Source organism: Lathyrus oleraceus, chromosome 7 (genome assembly GCF_024323335.1).
Source record: "Lathyrus oleraceus cultivar Zhongwan6 chromosome 7, CAAS_Psat_ZW6_1.0, whole genome shotgun sequence".
NCBI classification, from domain to species: Eukaryota; Viridiplantae; Streptophyta; class Magnoliopsida; order Fabales; family Fabaceae; genus Lathyrus; species Lathyrus oleraceus.
In genome coordinates this window covers 195,871,722-195,891,522 of record NC_066585.1, presented here as the reverse complement: position 1 = coordinate 195,891,522, position 19,801 = coordinate 195,871,722, and the positions used below count along the sequence as shown (strand labels likewise).

Genomic DNA, 19,801 nt, shown 5'->3' with positions numbered 1-19,801 from the left:
GATTTGATTCCCTAATTACGACGAACTACATACCGATATCCACTTAACTGATATTTAATTTAGATCTAATTTTAGTTTTACTTTTCCCCCAAACAATCAAAGTATCATCCGCCTTAGCTTTACGAAGTAACCTTAGAAAACGGTATATCGATTCATAAGTCCCTATGGGATCGATATCTTTTAAAACTACGCGATAGAACTGTGCACTTGCAGTTAGTACCCCAAATCGACTCATAAAGTCGCGATCAAGTTTTTGGCGCCGTTGCCGGGGACTTTTATTTAGTCGATATCGTAACTCTTCTGTTACGCTATAGAGACTAAGGCAATTTTTATTTTTATTTTTTTCTTTCGTTGATTTGTATGCCACACACTCGCTCACAAGGCGAGCCGTTTTACTTATGAATCAACGACATTGAACTATATCTCTGAGTCTTACGATGAATTCGGGAATATCGTGCTGCAAACAATCTCCCTCCTATCGAAGTGCCTGATCTCAAAAATCTTCTTCCTTCGCCGATACCCGAGATGGCAGAACCAGCTCGCGCTCTTCGAGATTACGCCGCTCCATCGCAAGATGAGCCGCATTCGAGTATTGCTCCACCCGCAATCGAAGCAAACAACTTCGAACTTAAACCTTCGCTGCTACAAGCAGTGCAACAGAATCAATTCTCTGGAAATCCTACCGAGGATCCAAACCTTCATTTATCCGTAATTGTCCAATACGCTGATACTGTTAAAGCTAATGATGTCACTTCAGAGGCAATTCGACTTCGTCTCTTTCCTTTCTCGTTAAGAGATAAAGCTAGAAGATGGCTTCAGTCTCTTCCTTCCAACTCAGTCACCACATGGAACGAGTTGAAGAAAGTCTTTCTTGCCCGATATTTTCCTCCAAGCAAAACAGCTATGTTGAGAGCCCAGATAAATGGATTTAAATAGAAAGATAACGAGTCTCTTTTCGAAGCATGGGAAAGATACAAAGACATAATGAGACTTTGTCCACACCATGGTTTAGAGGACTGGTTAGTAATTCATACCTTCTATAATGGTCTCTTGTACAACACAAGGTTAACAATAGACGCCGCCGCAGGTGGTGCGCTTATGGATAAACCTTATGCCGATGCTTATCAACTTATCGAAAGCATGGCCCAAAATCATTATCAGTGGGGAAGCGATCGAACAATGGTAGAGAAACCTCAAATGAAAAGTAGCATGTACGAGATAAGTAACCTTGATCATGTTAATGCAAAAGTGGATGCTCTGGCCCAGAAAATTGAAAGTTTAAATGTATCACCTCCAGCCACCGTGGTTTCCGCAACTCAAAATTACGAAGTCTGTGGAATCCAAGGTCACACTCCTGCAGACTGTCAACTCCTAACAGGAATCCAAGCAGAACAAGTGAATTATGCTCAAGGAAATCCCTACTCGCATACCTATAACTCTAACTGGAAGAACCATCCTAATTTTTCATATAAGAGTAATAATGCTTTATACGCACCAGGACAAGCTCCCAATCAAGCCCCAGCTATACCTCCGGGATATCAAAAGTCGATCCCATCTACACCTAACAATAACGTTCCTAGGAAGTCCAATTTGGAAATCATGATGGAGAACTTCATAGCTTCTCAACAGCAAACCAATAAAGACTTCTTAAACCAGAATGTACACACTAGCGAACAAATTAAACAACTAGCAAGTAAAGTAGATGCCCTAGCTACCCATAACAAAATGCTGGAAACACAAATCTCACAAGTAGCTCAACAACAAGCGCCTACTGCTGCCCCAACTGGTACATTTCCTGGACAACCCCAACCTAACCCGAAAAGCCACGCTCATGCAATCATATTAAGAAGTGGAACTGAAGTAGAAGGACCGTCTGATCCAAGGATGGAAAACCAAAACTCTAAAAAGTCAACTGAGGAAGAAAGTAAACCTAAGGAAAAGGAAGAGAGTAATAAGGAAACCGTAGAAAAAGAAGAACCTTATGTACCTCCACCACCATATAAACCACTTATCCCTTACCCTCAAAGGCTTATTAAAACCAAAGATGTGGGCCAATTTAAAAAATTTGTTGACCTACTGAAACAATTAAACGTCACAATCCCGTTTACAGAAGCTATTACGCAGATGCCCTCATATGCTAAGTTCTTAAAAGAAATTCTTTCTAATAAAAGGAAACTTGAAGATAGCGAAACCGTTACACTCACTGCTGAGTGTAGCGCAATAATCCAGAATATGCCTCCAAAACTTAAGGATCCTGGTAGTTTCTCTATACCCTGTCACATAGGAAAATTTGTCATAGATAAAGCCTTATGCGATTTAGGAGCCGATATTAGTGTTATGCATTTATCCACATGCAAGAAACTGGAAATGGGAGAATTAAGACCAACTAAAATGTATGTGCAACTAGCAGATCGTTCTGTTAGATATCCTGTAGGAATTCTTGAAAACGTTCCCGTGCGCATAGGACAATTCTACATTCCAACCGATTTTATAATTATGGACATTAGAGAAGATGAAGTTACACCCATTATATTGGGAAGACCATTCTTAGCAACCGCCGGTGCGATCATAGACTTAAAACGAGGACGACTCACTTTCGAAGTAGGAGAAGAGAAAATTGAGTTCATTCTTTCCAAATTTTTGAAAGCACCTGCAATAGAAGACAGATGTTACTTCATGGATATCATCGATGAATGCATAAAAGAAACAGAGTTAGAGAATGATAAATTGTCTGACTATCGTGTAGAAGACAAACTTAACCAATGTTTAGCAATAACACCGGACCCTACGCAATGCCTTAAGAAACCAACCCTCGACCTGAAAACACTTCCCAAAAATCTGAGATATGAATTCCTAGACTTAGAACTTGAACGACTAGTGATAGTTAATGCAGACCTAGGAAAACTCGAAATCGAAAAACTCTTACATATCTTAAGAAAATATCCAACCGCACTAGGATACAACATCACCGATCTTAAAGGAATGAGTCCTTCTATTTGTATGCACCGCATCATGCTAGAAGAAGACTGTAAAACCTCTAGGGAACATCATAGGAGACTAAACCCGATCCTGAGTGAGGTAGTGAAGAAGGAAGTAACAAAGTTATTAGAGGCAGGTATCATATATCCTATATCTGATAGCAAATGGGTTAGTCCTGTACACGTAGTACCAAAGAAAGGAGGTATAACAGTTATTGAAAATGAAAAAGGAGAAACTATAACCAAACGAATCGAATCGGGATGGAGAATGTGCATTGACTATAGGAAACTAAACAAAGCAACCTGAAAAGATCATTTCCCTTTACCATTCATAGACCAGATGTTAGAACGATTAGCAAAACATTCTCATTTCTGCTATCTAGACGGTTACTCAGGCTTCTTTCAAATACCAATTCATCCTGATGACCAAGAAAAGACAATATTCACATGTCCTTTTGGTACCTTCGCTTATCGACGAATGCCGTTTGGCTTGTGCAATGCTCCCGCAACCTTCCAAAGGTGCATGATGGCAATATTCGCCGATTTTCTCGAAAATATCATGGAAGTATTTATGGATGATTTTTCCGTATGCGGACAAAGCTTTGAAGAATGTCTTGAAAACCTAGAAAGAGTTCTAGAGCGATGTGTAAAAGTAAACCTAGTACTTAATTGGGAAAAATGTCACTTTATGGTACAAGAAGGAATTGTTTTAGGACACATCATATCAAATAGAGGAATTGAAGTAGACAAAGCCAAAATAGAAGTAATCGAAAACCTTCAACCTCCGAAAACTGTGAGAGAAGTACGAAGCTTCTTAGGACACGCCGGTTTTTACCGACGATTCATTAAAGATTTCTCTAAAATAACTAAACCTTTGACCGGATTATTAATGAAAGATGCTGAATTCATCTTTGACAATAAATGTTTAGAAGCATTTCTAACGCTTAAACAAGCATTGATCTCCGCACCCATAATGCAGACCCCGGATTGGAATGAACCATTCGAAATAATGTGTGACACAAGTGATTACACCGTGGGCGCTTTTTTAGGACAATGAAAGGATAAAAAGCTTCACATCATATATTACGCAAGTAGAACTCTAGATGAAGCACAAATGAATTACGCCACAACCGAGAAAGAACTTCTAGCAGTAGTGTTTGCACTAGATAAATTTCGTTCTTACTTGGTCGGAGCTAAAATAATCGTTTACACTGACCACGCCGCCATTAAGTACCTCTTAACAAAAAAGGATGCTAAACCTAGACTCCTAAGGTGGATCTTGTTGCTACAAGAATTCGATCTGGAAATCAAAGATAAGAAAGGAACTGAAAATGTAGTAGCAGATCACCTCTCTAGACTCGAAAACCTGGAACCGGAAAGAACTTCGATCAACGATGATTTCTCGTACGATAAACTTATAGCTACTTTGGAAGAAAATAAAGGTGATAAACAGGTAGAGACCACCTTAGCTATATGTGTTACACCATGGTACGCTAACTTCGTCAATTATTTAGCTGCCGGAATAGTTCCACCTAATTTATCTTACCAACAAAAGAAACGATTCTTCCATGACATAAAACATTATTACTGGGATGACCCTTTACTTTTCAAAAGAGGCCCCGGTGGTATTTTCCGTCGGTGTATACCTGAAGAAGAGATAGAAAATATAATCCAACACTGTCACTCCGCTCCTTATGGTGGACATGCAAGTACATCCAAGACCTGCTCCAAAATCCTACAAGCCGGTCTTTATTGGCCAAACATATGGAAGGATGTGCATGCGGCTATCAAGAAATGTGATAGATGTCAACGCACAGGAAACATATCTAGACGTGACGAGATGCCACAAAAGGGCATTTTGGAAGTAGAGATTTTCGACGTGTGGGGAATAGATTTTATGGGACCTTTTCCACCTTCTTTCGGTAACAAGTACATACTCGTAGCGGTTGACTATGTATCAAAATGGATTGAAGCTATAGCTTCTCCAACAAACGACACACGAGTAGTAACTAGACTCTTTAAGAATATAATATTTCCGAGATTTGGTGTCCCAAGAATAGTAGTCAGTGATGGTGGATCGCATTTCATATCTAAGATACTCGAAAAACTACTGTTTAAGTATGGTGTAAGACATAGAGTAGCGACACCTTACCATCCTCAAACCAGTGGACAAGTGGAGGTGTCTAACAGAGAAATCAAACAAATATTGAAAAAAACAGTCGCCACCTCAAGGAAAGACTGGTCATCGAAACTACCGAAAGCTTTATGGGCATATCGAACCGCTTACAAAACTCCCATAGGGACAACCCCATTTAAGCTTATTTATGGAAAATCTTGCCACCTCCCGGTAGAATTAGAACATAAGGCCTACTGGGCTATTAAAAATCTAAATTTAAACTATAAGTCCGCTGGTGAAAAGCGAATTCTTGACATAAACGAATTAGAGGAACTTCGACAAGACGCCTACGAAAATGCCAGAATCTACAAAGAAAGAACGAAAAAATGGCATGACAAACGTATATCCAGAAAAATCTTCAAACAAGGCGATATAGTCCTTTTGTTCAACTCTAGGCTTAAGTTATTCCCGGGAAAACTACGATCTAGATGGTCAGGCCCTTTCCAAGTTACTAATGTTTTCCCTAGTGGAGCTATGGAAATTAAAGGCAAATCTATGGAACCATTTATCGTAAACGGGCAGCGTCTAAAACATTATCACTATGCAGAGAACAATGAAGATTCGCAAGTCCTGCACTTAGACGTAATGCCTCCAGAATTTATAGATTATATTTGATAGTTTTTATGTCGAGCTTGCGACATTAAACAAAGCGCTTCGTGGGAGGCAACCCACAAATATTTTTATTTTTATTTCTTCTTTAATTATTCTTTTAAATTTTATTTAGTATTCATTCTTAATTTATTTTAACTTATAAAAATTTTCTTCTTTTCTTCTTTCGGCATTTGGCCAAATCCTGACTAAAACTCTTGTTTTTCTTTTCTCTAGCTAACACTAACCTGATGGGACAAATTGATCGTATGGGTATCAAATTTAGAGGGAAAGCTCAGAAACAAAAGTTTGAGGAACTAGCAGAGAGAGAGAGACGCTACCTAGTTTGTATGCTGATGATTGGGCAATGACTGCCCTTGGACTAAGAGAAAGTGTCCTATATTTGCTAAGTCAAATAGGGTGGGAAACCACTCCTATCCGAAGACAATTCGTCACTTACCGGAGACTAACGCTAGAATTCCTTAGCTCTCTGGTCTATCTACCCAGCCATGGAAAAGGAATAAGCAGAGGTTTCATTCAGTTCAGAATGTTCAACATGGAGTATCAATTTAACATTCAAGATTTTACCAACCTTTTAGGTTTCCCTACCTCTTTTGATACATTCACAGTGAGCCAAGAAGACCGTTTTGAATATAGAGAACTTGAACATTTTTGGGGAAGCTTGACTAAAAATGACGACCCCGAGGAACATGAGTTTCTCTCTGGAAACATACATAACCCGACCTTTCGTTATTTCCATAAGATCCTGGCCCACACCCTTTTTGGGAAGAAGTCAAATATTACTACAGTATCACGTGATGAACTCTTCATCATGTTTTGTGCTTCCCAGAACCGTCCTGTGAATGGTGCCACTTTTATGTTGGCGAACTTTGACCGCCTTATCCAAGATGAACGAGCACCAATTCAAATAGGCGGATTGATAACCATGATTGGTAATGCTATTGGATTACGTCAACCTATGCTTGACCTAAGCCCTTTCTGTGGCATTGTGACTATGAGTATACCCTTCCTCTTCAACATTATGTTTATAGCAAACCTCGGGCCTGAAGAGTTTGAGCTTATAATTAACAACCAAGTTCTTTGCCTATTCACCTTGCCTAGTCCGAGGACTAGTGTTCGTAACCGCAATAACTGGCTCTACAATATGAACGGAATACCCTCTCCTGCTAGATCTACTGAATCCATCCAGGACTATGAGATTTGTGACGACCAGATTCCTTATGCTGAGTCTGACCCTCAGACACCATCTGATTATTATAATATTGACCCTCCTCCTCAACCCATCCCGACCGAAGAGTCGGCAATACCCGATCCTAGACATCATATGCCCGGAGATAATTATAACACCATCATTCAAGCCTTGATGTCAGAACAAGACGCCCTCAGAGAAGAGTTAGCTAACATGGGACAAGAATTTCTGGGATACATGAGCAGTATGACAAATCAATTCCACGAGTTGCTAAACCGTGTTAACTCATTTGCTCCTCCAGCCAGAGATCATGCAAGTGGCTAGAAGTTGTTTTTCTTAGTTACTTAGTTTTAGTTTAGGCTATTTATTAATTTTGTTTCACATTATTTTTAATATTAGTATTTGTTTTTCTTTCGCATGTTTGCTTTTGGTCTTCCAATGTTACATTATGATTATTTTATGAAGCTATTGCATTATTGGTTTATTTTATTTTGATCTATGCAATTTCTATAATTGCAAATAATGATATCCACTATATGCTAATAATTACTATGCCTGTTAAAGAAATACACATATTATGGTAGTAGAATAGCATGCAAGGAAATTTAAAAGTATCATAATAGCAAAATAAAATAAACATAAGCAAAACAAAATAACAAAAAATAAAATATAATAGTAAAAAAAACAAATTATGAAGAACGCAAGCAGTGACCGTTGCAAACTTACTGTGTGACGAGCGTCACACACACCATCACGGTCGTCACACCAAGTGCCTGTGACGCCCGTAACACCTCTGTCACGAGCGTGACACCTTCAGACTAGGTGAACGTTAGTAACCGTTGGAGACACGACCGTTGCACCACCCCACTTTTTACCTTCCCCATTCATTCACCCATTTACTCACATTTACCCACATTTATTTATTTTTCACCCACTCCCTTTCCAACTTCCAATTTTTTTTCCTATAAATACCCACCATACCTTTCTTCATACACCACAAACCATTCTATAAAATACATTTCATTTTCTTTCCTTTTACTTCTTTCAACCCACTTATCAGTATGGCGGGAAACCAAGAATTCAGAAATATCATCTTTCGATCCGAAGATGATAATTATCAAAGGGAGCAGTTCGAGCGGTTCCAACAGCGAGGTGTCGTATCCACCAGGTATCCTGATTCAACTTGTTTACAAGAATTAGGATTACTTCAAGGTATACAATGGATGCTCCGCCTTGCTGATTTAACCTTTCTATGCACACACAATCAACCTACCTACCCATCTCTCACCTTAGAATTTTTAAGTTCTTATTCGTACAACAATCCTACCGGTGAAGACGAGTACTTAACCGGCACCGCAACCTTCCGCATGTTCAACACCGAATACTCACTATCCCAGGATCAGCTGAGTGCCATGCTGCAGTTCCCTGTAGAAGACCGCGTCCACCCAAGAATCCCTCCGAACTCCCAGTGGCAAATAAACGCCTTCGACCTCTTTAGGAAAATATCTGGTGTGGAAACCGATAATTGGGATGCACTACTTGCCTCCCATATACATAACCCAACCATCCGGTATTTTATCCGCATCCTGCAAAACACAGTTTTTGGAAGACCGAACAACAGCAAAGTCAACGCCAAGGAATTATTCTTCCTCCACTGCGTCTTTGAAATGGATACAAAGGTAAACGCTGCTTCTTTCTTATTTCATCATATCCGCACCCTATGTGCTAGAGGCCGCCAACCTTTCGTGATTGGAGGATTAATAACCTCCATAGCACTTGGTTTGAATCTAGGGGACCGACTTCAAAATTTACAAGCTCTCCCACCCCTATTTATGGATATAAGCTATTGTCGGTCCAGCCGCCTAATCAAAAACAGGGTAGGCGGAAGGTATTATCTTATGGTGAATAATCACGAAGTCCCAAGCATTGTTTTACCCAACATTACCCTCATAGATGTCACCAACCCCAACCGCTTCATCTACGATCTGACTGCTCCCGAAGCTACCGAGCCTTCGCACGCAAACCCGACTCCAGACGAGTTTGAACAAATGGAGCAAGGTGATCAGGTTCCTGCACAACAATCAGTCCCGCTCAACCCTTCCGATAACGCAGCTGGTCCATCCTCACGACGTCTTCGACGAAGAAGGCTAGCAACCAACGACGACATCATGGATGCTATTGATGGTATGCAAGCGCAGAATCTCGAAATGATGCAAATGATGCGCCAGATGCAACAACAACAGGAAGCGAGAAATGCCATAACCGACCAGCAGTTCACTGAGTTGCTCAGCAGGTTTGACGACTTAGAAGTACGTCAACGCTCACCAGGTCCAAGAACAAGAGGCGGCAGACAGCATTGACTTTAGTTTCTTTTCCTTTTTCTATTTCTTTTGTTTTCTTTGAAACATTGGGGACAATGTTTCAGTTAAGTGTGGGGGGGGGGGGGGGGGGGGGGGGGGGAAACCTTATTCTTTCAACCTTCCCTTTTAAAGTATGTTATTTTCCCTTTCATTAATTTATTGTTTTAATTTATAAAAAAAAAAATCTTATTATCTATTCCCCTTAGTTTTCTTGAGTCATAACAAAAATTTAATACACTCAATAAGTATAAAGGTTGCTTATTTTATAAAACTTGAGTAAAATTAAGACAAAAATTATTACCGCCCCAACGCTCTAAACAAACCTCAACATGTTAGATCAGGAAAAGTACCTATTATACCAATCCCTTGAACTTTTAGTTTTATAGTAACCCCGAGTAGTTTATACAAGAAGTCAGCACCATCTTAATAGCAAACTACGTGGAGAGCCGATGAATATAAGTGAATGATTCCCAAAACAAAAAAAAACAAAATATATATATATATATATATATATATATATATATATATATATATATATATATATATATATATATATATATATATATATATATATATATATCAGGAAATGCACTAATTAAGTTAGGTGATCCTTACCAGATCATTTAATCTAAAGGTTGCAGATCATACAAAAGCATGATACGAAAGATCCATTATGAGTTGGTTCAGCAGGTATCTGGTGCTGAACTTGGTAGGGCGGACTACGGTCTGATCCCCCGGAATTTGCAATGGACTAAATAACGAAGTTATCCAACTTATGTACCAGAACTTCAAGCTAAAAAGGGGATCAGAATCACTAACCGGTCACTCCACTATGTGCGCGAAACGATAAAGGGCTTAATGTGATTTCGCTAGAATGAAAACGGATGAAATAAGAGCAAAGGAACTAGGCTAGTTATAATAGCATGACTCGAACTGGTTTGCATAAGGTGAGGTTATCTGAGGTTGTAACGGTAGTTGTTGATGTCAAGATTAAACCCAGGTTACTTCTAAACAAGGTTTACTTGCAACCTAGTACGAATTGATGTGTGTTTTGAAATTCATCTGGCTAAATTTTTAAATGATTTCTATACTGTATCTTGCTTGAGGACAAGCAAAGGTCTAAGTATGGGGGAGTTTGATAACATGAAATAATATCACATTTTTGGACTCGATTTAATTAAATTATATTATTATTTGTTTCAATTTATTTCATTTTATTAGATATTACTTGGTATTTTTCCTTCTATTTGTCTCAGATAAATTATTTGAAGCATAAGTGAAAAAGGAAGAAAAGGGGGTGCAAAAAGATAATGAGAAGCAAATTTCACTAAAGCCCAACCCACAATCACAAGCCAGGAGCGCTGAAGCTGTGACGACCGCCACACAAGGTGTGACGAGCGTCACGCCCTGCTAGCTTGTGTTACGAGCGTAACACATGGTGTGACGAACGTCACACCCCTCTCCTATATTTTTGGCTTTTAACGCGCAACAGAGGCACGTTGAAGCCTATTCTTCCGCTTGACTCTTGGAACGTGAAGACTACTTACGGAAGGCATTTTCGGAAACTGTTACAAAAGTGGATTAATATAAATAGTTGCTTTTATCCAACCCTGAAACCCCTGTCTCTTTCCGTCGTGCAAGCATATTTTACAGCATTACTTTTCTACAGCTTTCTATTTTATTAGCAATTTTTATTTCTTTCTTTTCCAGTCAATCTTTCAAGCACTTAATTAATTTTTCACACAATAGTTTCTACACCGGAAACTATTGTGTATCTTTTACTGGATCGAACCTTACGTTAGATCATAGTATTTTATTCCTTCGCTTTTATTTTCCTGTCCGATTGAAGAGTTCAAGAACAAATCCAACCGGTCTGTGGTGGAGTGTTCAAGATTGCTATTAATTATTCAGGTTCTTTAATTTATTGTTTTAATTTATATATGCTCTGCATTGCTGTTTATTTATACTGTTTGCCTGAGATGGTTTTATTTAAGCATGATGATTGTTTAGACCCGTTTAGCATGTCCGGCTAAGTATTTTAGATATCAATATGTAAAGTAAGCGGAATGAAGGAATCAAAACTAAGTTGGTTTAATTTCATTTAAAAACAAAGTCACTCTTTTTATGGTCTCAATTTACAGGGTTAATCCCAAAGTTTTTGTACGAGAGTAAAAGACATAAAGAAGTTAAAATCAATAGAACGAAAGTTTGAGTTTTTAATTGGACAGTGTAAATTGGACATTAATTCTAAATCAGGGCGAAAGCAATTTTTAGAGTTAATTAAATTCTAATCTTTTTCAAAAAGTATTTTTAAAGGTTAAATGTGAGGACGAGAGTTAAGCATTTAAGTTTAATTATATAATCTAAGTCAATAGAGCGAGAGTTTGAGACGAGGGTGTTTAAACGGTTAGTGTTTTCATAAAAAAAAGGTTTCTATAGATTCTGTTGTTTTCAAAAAGTGATTTTGGACTTAACTAATAAGTGACAGCTACGTTAATATAAAGTCATGGTCTATTCAACAGAGCGAGAGTTTGAGAAAAGGCTTTTAATCAATAGTGTCTACTGAAAAGATTTATTTTAAAACCAAGAAACCAACGAAGATTTGATTCCCTAATTACGACGAACTACATACCGATATCCACTTAACTGATATTTAATTTAGATCTAATTTTAGTTTTACTTTTCCCCCAAACAATCAAAGTATCATCCGCCTTAGCTTTACGAAGTAACCTTAGAAAACGGTATATCGATTCATAAGTCCCTGTGGGATCGATATCTTTTAAAACTACGCGATAGAACTGTGCACTTGCAGTTAGTACCCCAAATCGACTCATAAAGTCGCGATCAAATCCTCCCAGTTGTCGAATACCTGTTCAACAACCTTTGTCCTCGCAATCCACGCTTTCTTGTAAGATGGAGTATAATTATATCTTATTCTGATATAAGATATAATTATACTCACCTTCACTGATGGGTCTTTATTAACAAGCGGCAAAATGTTTTGACATATCAATGCAGCGCTTAATTTACGGTGATCTTGTTCAACGTTAGTTGTAATGCAACTGTGAGGTGGGTCTATTGAAGCTATCTCCTAAGAGTCTCTTTTCTTTTTGTGAGACACAACCAACCGAAACTTACAAAGGATGTTACGACATTTGATGACATACCTTCTCAAATCAATGTTTTTCACTGTGAAAACAGTAGAGTTATTCATGTGAAATTTTTTGATAGCTCGCACACATTGTTCTTTAGTGTGGAACATGTCTCCCACCTTTAACTCGCCTTCTGATCGTGGATACGGGTTATAAAAAACACGGTTGGATGTTTCATTGTCATGCAGATCCATGTTTGTCATATGTTGAGGCGGATTGTAGACATGACTTAGAGGTAATGGCGCTGGTTGGTCATCATCTTCAATGTCATTGTTCAACATATGGTCGACCTGTGTCTCGGTCTCTTCTTCTTCTTCATCAACGACGTTGACTTCTTCTTCTTCTTCTGGGTCGACGTCATCTGAGTATTGTGAATGAAATTCATCAGATTCATCCTGATGAGTTATTTGAGATTGCTGAGATGGTATACTTGGTTGAAAAGTAATATACAACTCAATACAATTGCAGGAACAATGTTCGTGACTAACAAACATGTATCCAACATCTTCATCATCTCGTACCTTAAGCGGGAAAAACTTGCATTGACTGTTTTAAAAAAAAAATGGATTTTGATACGTGATCTTTGACACAATACCAGATCCTATGCAGGATTCAATTCGTTTTTTCAAATGCAAAAAATTTGCATTTCTCTTGATCGTAAGTCAGATGGTATCGGTGTTTCGAAAACAAAACCCATATAACTCAGACTCATATGTATCACCATTGCAGTGAACATTGACACTATATTTCGGTGAAGATGACATTGTAATATTTCTTGTGTAGATGAAAATTAATTTCTTGCTGCAGATGAATGTGTGTTGATTGTTGGATGTAGATAGTAAGACACTTAAATATGTAATTGATTTGTCTAACATGCAAGCAAGTCCGAAGTGATGTGTCAAACATGCAAGCTAGACGAAAGAGATGTGTCCAGCATTCAAGAGAGAGGAAATCCACGTGTCACACATGCAAGCCCAAACTTCAAATGAATTGACGCCTCCTTGCAATCCTTGCACATGGGCGCCAGTCCATTTGGCGACACCATGTCATACATGCATGCAGACCTCGTAACCAAGCATGCAGAGCTAGAGCTCTAGATATGTCATGCATGAGCCTAGGGAGGCGCCAATTTGATTGGCGCTAGCATGTAGCAAATGCACATGGCCGCCAATTCATTTGGCTAGCACATGCAATCAAATTTTTCCAAGCTTCCACACTTTTTCATGTCACACCTTATAAATAGGCAGGTGACTCTAACATTTCTCCCACACCAACACTCACTCGCTGGTTTTGGACATATAAGCAAAATAATGTCTTGGTCGGTGGATAATAAATTCATTCTTGCATTATGTGAAAGATGGCATCCCGAGACACACACATTCTGGTTTCCAACTGGTGAGTGTACCGTGACGTTAGAAGATATCTACATGCTATTAGGACTGCCTATTAAAGGTAAAGTTGTAAATGGTAAAACCAACTATGCAAATTCAATTTGCATGGACCTCTTGGATACTGATTCGTTAGATGATAACTCAAGAGATAAAGGTATACTCCTTTCACGCCTTAAGTCATACTATAACAGTTTACATTTAGATGAGCATTCTACCGAAGAGGCTCAAATATAAAAACTAGGTGTTACCTTATGCTTTTAATTGATTCTTTTTTATTTCCCGAAGGTAGTGGTTCTAGCATGCATGCTATGTATTTACCTTTACTAAGACATGTAGATAGAATATGAAGTTTTAGTTAGGGATCTACTTGTCTGACATATCTTTATAGCTATTTGTCTAAAAATTCACACAAAGACACATCTACCTTTTCTGGATGTGCTATTTTGCTCCAAGCATGAGGTTGGTCAAGACTACCGTCCCTAGCGTCCGTCAACAACAACCCTTTCACATTCCCGTATACACAAAAGTAAGTTGTTTAAAATGCTATATTTTTACTTACTTTACCAATTATTATCTTTAACTAATATTTTTACCCTTATGGTGCAGATGGTCGGAACGTGGTATGAGTTATAACAGATGTCCTAGACACTGTATTACCTAGTATCGCAATCTCTTGGATAACCTTCGACCGACAGATGTATGGATAATAACCTAATTATTTCGTAATAATTTGTTAATTTCTTCTACCAAGTTTATAATCTAACATACGTTCACATTTCAGTTCATTCGGCGTCCATACCTAAATTTGGATCATGACCATGAAATCAACCAAGAAGACGCAGCCGTATGGACTGCATGCACACTGATAATAAGATTCACAACTATGGAGATGCACAACAATGATCGTGTCAAATTGCAGTTCAGTATGCTTTAACACATTCCAGATCCCCCAGCAAACCTAGGAGAATGGCATCTACGCGAAGTTAACGACCAATGGAACTTCAACTCATGGCAAAGCTTCGCTAGATCTGAGTGTCGCAAATGGAAGCATCGCCATGACCATGTCTTAATTGACGATGTGATGCCAAATGAATAAAAACCAAGTCGTACTTATATGGCTTGGTACAAATCGGTTGATTTTGAGTTCATCGCCGAGGATATTTACCTATACGACCCACGCCAGACAACTTACACACCAGACGCCTCAACATCTAACCCCAAACAATATTGTCAGACCGACTGCATACAACCCTCTATCCGTCAAACTTTCCATTCCACACTCACACAAACATACAACCCTAACATGCCATACACCCGACCATAATACCAAGAGCATATACCATACCAACACCAACAAATATATCATTAACTAGAGACCCAACATTGCTTCGCACGCAACACATCACCCTACCAAAGCCGCCTTATCCAGAAAACTCAACGATCATTTAACACCAACTGTCCCTCCTCCTACCATAGCCAAGAAGCCCAAACATCTCTGTAGATGTTTAATTGGCTGCATTGTATGGTAAAACACTAGCTGGATTCTAATGTCTTGACTGATGTCATGACATGCTGTGGAGATGTTTGTTTGACTGCATTGTATGTTAGAATATCTAGCTGTACTCTGATGTCTTGGCTGATGTCATGACATTCTGAGTAGTATACTGCAGGTTTAGCTAATACAGGATTTATTGAATGTCAAACTGGATGTTGTGACATTCATCCCTGTCAGCAGATACTGAGGAATAGAACAGTTGGGGTTCTACTATAACTCAGTATTTATTTTCAGTCTGTTTATCAAGGAAATAACAGACCTGGCATAAGGCCTACTGTCTGAATGTCAAACTGGATGTTATGACATTCATCATTGACAGCATATACTGAATAATAGGCATATTGGTTTTCTGCTACATTTCAGTATGCAGCTCAGTCTGCTTATCAAGAGGATAACAGACCTGATGTAAGGCTCTATGTGTGAATGTCAAATTGGATATTTTGACATTTATAAATGTACGCTGATACTGAAGTATGGACAAATTGGTTCTGTACAGTACAACAAATTTGTACAGTCTGTTTTAAGGAAAAACAGACTTAGCACATGGTCTATGTTTTGGACGTCAAACTGAATGTTGTGACATTCATTCCTGACAGCGTGTGCTAAATTGTAGGTTGTTTAGTTTTTCTGTTTCAGTATTTTTCTCAGGCTATTCTTCAGGAAGTCAACAACTGAGCTAAAATCCAGGAAACCAACAACTAAACTACAATTAATGAACCTAACAAATAGCGTATTTGTTAGTAACCTAGTTGTGGAATTTAGGTTAGCTCGCTTGACCTTAAATTCAGGAAATACAAGTACAAGGCCCAAGTGCTGCAATATAAAAGGATGGCAATCCTTCCTTCAGAACTTAGGGGTTTTAGGCGTGAAGATTTTATTTGTCCAATATACTTCACTGCTGTATTTTTGTGTGTCTTGTATTAGACGTATCTTGTAAGCCAAGCTATTATCACTGAGATGATTGCATTGGTATAGGGTGTTCATTGAGTTGTAAGTGTTGTGTCACTCTAAGCTTTTAAGCGTGAGTGTTGTGTATCTTGATTAAAGCTGTTAAGCACAATCAAGAGTTGTTTGAAGTGTGACTTCACAAGTGTCTTTAATTTTAATTAAAGGTTGTAATCACTGAGGTGATTGAGGGGGAGTGAGTAGGAACTCTGATCTTAGTGTAAGATTGAAATTGCATTGGGTAGGTATTAAGTGATAGGGTTAAACAGTTGGTTTAAGGTCTGAATTAATACTACTAATAGTGGATTTCCTCCCTGGCTTGGTAGCCCCCATACGTAAGTCATGTTGGACCGAACTGGGTAAACAATTACTTGTGTTATTTACTGCACTTACTTTTTAAAGTTCTGCATAATTCTTGTCTGCGCAGAATTGGATGTCATAACAACCCGTGTGACATCGAAAGTCTGTTAACTAGAATTTCAATTGGTATCAGAGCAGGCACCCTGCCTGTTAATTTCTGGGTGAGATCTAGGGAAGTTACTTTCTAGTACCATGTACAAGGATATAGGACACTCAAATAGACCACCCATGCTGGATGGTTCTAACTATGATGACTGGAAGCCTCGTATGATAGCCTTCTTAAGGTCTCTAGATAGCAAAGTCTGGAGAGCTGTCAACAAAGGATGGGATTATCCAATGAAGATAGGTGAAGATGGAGTCAGTGTGCAAATTCCTGAAGAAGAGTGGGACAAGGAGCAAGAGGCATTAGCCCTTGGAAACTCTAAGGCCTTGAATGCATTGTTCAATGGAATCAGTAAGAACATCTTCAGGCTGGTGCACCACTGTGAGCTGGCCAAGGAAGTTTGGGATACCCTCAAGATAACTCATGAAGGTACATCCAAGGTGAAGATGTCTAAACTTCAGATGCTGACCACCAAGTTTGAAAATCTGAGGATGAAAGAGGATGAGACTATTCATGACTTCTACATGAATATTCTTGAAATTGCCAACACCTCTGGTGGCTTAGGTGAAAAAATGGCTGAAGAGAAACTTGTAAGAAAGATTCTCAGGTCATTACCTAAGAGATTTGCCATGAAGGTCACTGCTATAGAAGAGGCTCAGGAGATCTGCAGTATGAAGGTGGATGAGCTCATTGGTTCTCTCCAAACCTTTGAAATGGGCTTATGTGAGGATGCTGAAAAGAAGAACAAAAGCATAACTTTTGTATCAAATATTGAAGAGAATTCAGAAGAAGGAAACATTGGAGGAAATGAAAGCATTTCAAAAGCCATAGCCATGCTTGGAAGACAGTTCAACAAGTTCATAAAGAAGGTTGATCAACAGGGTAGACCTAATGTCAAGAACTCTTCATATGACATCAGTAGAAAGTTAAAATATGAAGAAAAGGTCACTCAAGGCAAGGGAATCCAGTGTCATGGATGTGAAGGGTATGGTCATATTAAAGCTGAATGCCCTACCTTTCTCAAGATGCAAAAGAAAGGGCTATCTGTCACCTGGTCTGAAGAAGACTCTGGAAGTGAATCTGAAGGAGAATCTGCCAAACATGTCACTGCTCTGACCAGTGTTTGTGCCTCAGATGATGACTCAAGCGGAGATGAGCTTACCTTGGAGGAACTTGCTGCTTCATATAAAGAACTATGTGTTAAAAGTGCAGAAGTGTGTATCCAAGGAGAAAAGCAGAAGAAACTCATCAAAGAGATGGAAGCTGAGAAGCAGAAGCAACTGAAAGTCATAGATGGTCTAAATGGTGAGATATCTTTGCTGACATCTAAGCTAGAACAAATGACTAAATCCATCAGAATGTTGAATAAAGGAACTGACACCTTGGAAGAGATTCTAAAGGTGGGACAGAAGTCAGGAACCATGTCTGGTTTAGGCTTTGCTAAGAAATCTTCAACTGAACTCAAAAGATCAAAGGCTGAAGTTCAGAAATTCAAGCAGAAGTCACAACCGATGTCTCAACATCAGGGAACCAAAATGAGTAATCATCAGAAGAAGAAATTTCAGAGATGGAGATGTCATTACTGTGGTAGATTTGGTCACATAAAACCCTTTTGCTATAGGTTGCATGGTTATCCTAACCAGGCCACTCAAGTCAGACCTAAGCAGAAGGCTTCTAAACATAATGCCCCTATTAAGAAACAAAAATGGGCTGCTAATCAGACACCTCAAGTCAGACCTAAGCAGCAGGCATCTAAGCTTAATCTCCCCAGTGAGAATCAACAATGTGTTGCTAAACTAGCTCACACATCTCCAAGGGCATCTACCAGACAAGACTGGTACTTTGATAGTGGCTGCTCAAGACATATGACTGGGATGAGCAACCTATTGGTGGATCTACAACCCCATGCCACCAGGTATGTGACATTTGGTGATGGAGCTAAAGGAGAAGTCAAGGGTGTTGGTAAGCTGGATTGTCCTGAAGTTCCAAAACTGAGTAATGTGCTGTTAGTAAAAGGACTAACTGCTAATCTCATCAGCATAAGCCAGCTATGTGACCAAGGATTCAATGTGAAATTCACTAGGGGAGGATGTGTGGTGTTGAATGGTTGCAATCAGGAAGTGATGAGAGGAGCCAGATCCAAAGATAACTGTTATCTATGGGAATCTAAAGACTCACTCTACTCCTTCAAGTGCCCCTTAGTCAAGGGAGAGCAGGAAGTGAAGCTGGGACATGGAAGACTTGGACAACTCCATTTAAAAGGAATGAAGAAGATCATATCCAAGGGAGTAATTAGAGGAATCCCAAATCTGCCTATGGATAAAAGAACAGACTGTGGAAAACGTCTGATTGAAAGCAGTGAGGCATTGTCACCTATTGGTCATCAGTCAAACGGTGTAGTGGCAAGGGATAAACAGATGTGTGTATCATTGTCCTCTGCAGAAGCTAAGTACCTAGCTTTTGGTATCAGGTGTTCATCACTGGTATGGATGAACCTGATGCAGACTGAGTACAATGTCACTCAGAATGTCATGACATTGGATGCTACTCAGTTTGACAAAGTTAGGGGCAAAAAGGGAATGTGCACTTCTGAGAAATTATAGCAACTAATGTTGTCAGTTAGTTACTGTTTAGTAAGTCAACTTATTAAACAATTAATAGTGCACTCTGAATGGTCAACAAATAATAGACATTACTCGTGCAACAAGTGTTTCCTATTCCATCGCTTCAAATTTCAGTCTTGCAAACCTTCTCCCAAAGAAACTGTTCAACTCTCCCCTGAGATAGTAATCATGTCGCACCAATCCGACTCAACCTCCTACACGACCCTGTCCGATTCCCCCAGCACTGAGTCTTACAACCCTAACCAGGAGGATTCTGCTGCCAACGCTGCAACTTCTCCTCATGCAAGAAGACCGAAAGAAACGGTCTCCGGATTCTCCTCAGCAATCGCTCTTGAAGAACCAACCAGGGAAGGCTCGAG

The 19,801-nt window shown here is 39.1% G+C and overlaps 1 protein-coding gene and 1 non-coding gene across 3 annotated transcripts in view; one reads left to right on the top strand and one right to left on the bottom strand.

Moving 5' to 3' along the window:
• LOC127105751 (uncharacterized) overlaps positions 1-19,801 on the top strand; it is a 59,387-nt gene that overhangs the window by 28,336 nt on the left and 11,250 nt on the right. The window lies entirely within an intron of this gene.
• On the bottom strand, positions 904-1,010 carry LOC127108850 (small nucleolar RNA R71). Its single transcript, XR_007796356.1, has one exon. It is a non-coding gene; the product is annotated as a small nucleolar RNA R71 (small nucleolar RNA).